Source organism: Carassius gibelio, chromosome B1, assembly GCF_023724105.1.
Source record: "Carassius gibelio isolate Cgi1373 ecotype wild population from Czech Republic chromosome B1, carGib1.2-hapl.c, whole genome shotgun sequence".
NCBI classification, from domain to species: domain Eukaryota; kingdom Metazoa; phylum Chordata; class Actinopteri; order Cypriniformes; family Cyprinidae; genus Carassius; species Carassius gibelio.
Window position 1 is genome coordinate 10268342 of NC_068396.1, and position 2597 is coordinate 10270938.

The 2597-nt window shown below is 47.9% G+C and overlaps 1 long non-coding RNA gene across 1 annotated transcript; it reads right to left on the reverse strand.

Moving 5' to 3' along the window:
- Positions 1-347: 347 nt before the first annotated feature.
- LOC127948701 (uncharacterized) lies at positions 348-1494 on the reverse strand. Its single transcript, XR_008152151.1, has 2 exons — positions 908-1494; positions 348-567 (listed from the first exon to the last, which is right to left on the reverse strand). It is a non-coding gene; the product is annotated as an uncharacterized LOC127948701 (long non-coding RNA).
- Between the last annotated feature and the right edge of the window lie 1103 nt (positions 1495-2597).

Consider the following 2597-nt stretch of genomic DNA (forward strand, 5'->3'; position numbering starts at 1 on the left):
CTCAACTCGAGGTGAAGCCCTGCCGACTACGCCAATATCTGTCACAGGTCGGAGCGGACCACAGATGTTGCAAGTCACGCCCCTTCCTAGTTTCCACCTCGAGGAGGTCCCAAAGCAACCCCAATGACCAGACAGACCAAGCGTAAGTAATATTAAAACAACTTTATTTAAATTAATTAAAATAATTCAGGGAGGGGGAGGTAAATCTTAAAATTATCGTCTCTGTTCAGCAAGAGGAGAAAGGGGCCGGAGAGGACTATGCGGCGAGGGTTAGTATGTCCTCAGAGGGAAGAGGGGGACGAAGCTCCGCTGTCCCTTTCGAAAACCCTTAGTCCTCCTCTTTGGGCTTTTGTTGACTCGTGGCGCCCTTCTTTTCTCCTGAAGGCAGAGTGAAACACACAATGAATAATCGATCCGGTGAGAGTGGCTACCTGTTACTTGGGTCCATACGACTGGCTGATAAATGACTTGTTCCTCCGATCTCTTCGTACAGGGTGCTCGGGCGGCGCCTCCCCTTCTGCACACTCCGAGGTGAGCGCCAACCCGCGACACAGAACTCCAATGGCACTGCAAGAGAGAGGTCACTCAAACTGCGGGGGACATCACAGGTAGGTACTTCACAGGCAACTGGGGCTCTATTCTCCCTTTAGTGATTCGTAGCAATGGACAAAGGTAAGTATTCCACAGGCAACTGGGGCTCTATTCTCACTTTAGTGATTCGTAGCAATGGACAAAGGTAGGTATTTCACAGGCAACTGGTGCTCTATTCTCCCTTTAGTGATTCGTAGCAATGGACAAAGGTAAGTATTCCACAGGCAACTGGGGCTCTATTCTCCTAGAATACTTCTCCTGGGCGGTGGGCTTACGGTGAAATACTGCGATACAGTAAGTAGATGAACTGTCAGACCTGGAGTAGTAAATCGTCGTAGCGCAGGCCTCCACAGGGATTTCCTGTGCGTCGGGGAAAGTTAAACACTGTCGCACCGGGCCGAACGCTTCCCTCTCCTCTCTTCTATTTGCAGTTTAAGGGATCTGGACCGGGGTGAACCTTTGAAGAGGCTCCACAACAGGTAAAGTAAATCCACACAGCTAATTTGCAACAGTAAAACTTCCTCCTTGCATATAGGTATAATTTTGGCTTTTACTCACACCAGTCTTGCTTACGTGTATTCTTCACCACCGCTTCCACAGAGCCAGGGTATTCTGAAAGGGTCTAGACAGGACGTTACATTTGGGTCTCCATGCAGGGGTCGCAAAATGGCATATAGATGAAAATGGCGCTTCACCAGCCTCAACGGTCACTGGTCTCCCCCACGACTCATCCAGTCTAGGGTGGCTACTGACAACACAACCACAGCATAACACTGCAAGATTTCAAGTGTACACACTCACAGCAAAGACAAGGACTCACCAACTGCACTCCACACACTCTACGTGAAATAGGGTCAGAACCACGGTTTACTAGGACTTATCCTGGGGTTTCGTTGGGCGTTGTTGATAGATGAAGGGCCGGAGGAATAACGTTGTCGTCACGACTACCTGCGGCTTCCTGTACTCTTACTTCCCGGCTCACCCAAAACTCTGCTCCGTAATGGGGCCGCTGGCCTATTTACCAGATGCTCACAACAGACGCTGGATAATGCACTCTCCCCAATGATGTACAATGCGCTGTCCAATAGTACTCACAAATGAACGATAACACTCTTCCTTTGTCTCCGTCTCCTTCTCCTTCTAGCTGTCCAATCCTCTTCACACCATCGGTTTTCAGTTGCTGGAGATCGCCCTTGACGTTACTTCAGGTGAGTACTTCCTATGACTGTGACTCCAACACATCAGTAGTTTATCTATAGATGGTCTCATCAAACATCAATAAATGTTGTATACTCAGCCCAGTTAGTAGTGTCCTTGTCTCCTTCTTCACCCCGTGAAGATCCTCTGCCTTCACCAATGCTGACTCTGCCCAAACCTCTACACTGCCCACCGGATCGGCCTGAAACGATTCAACTCGAACTATGTTTGAATTTCTGAGACTCTTTTTATACCCTTCCTGTTCTCTCCGTTGTCCAATCCACGATCGCCGCGTTTATTGTCCTCACCTGTACCTCGTACAGCCCAATTTGCCTCCCGGAGTTTCCCGGAAGTTCCGGTGTTTGTAATATACGGGCCGGGCGGAAACAATCTTCGGGCGGAACCAACCTTCGCCACTTTTGGTTCCGCCCCCAAAAAGTCACAGTGTGACATCGAGACTGGCATGGAAAAATACTCCGCAATCGGGGGGCATTATACAGTGCCCTCCATAAGTATTGGAACAGTAAAGACAAAATTGCCTTCTCTGCTGTGGAGGCAAGGCTTTTGCAAATATGATTAAAAGACTAAATATACAGTACGACAAAACTACAGAATGTCAAATTTATTATTAGGTCTTTCGACAAATACATATTTTACCAAATAGAGTTCATCCCACTATTTGATGTGAGCATAAGTATTGACGGTTGAATTGAAGGCAGATGTAAAAGACCAAAAGCTAATATTTAGTTGCAGATCTCTTGCATGCAGTCAGAGCAGTGAGTCTGCAGCCCATAGACATCACCAGACAT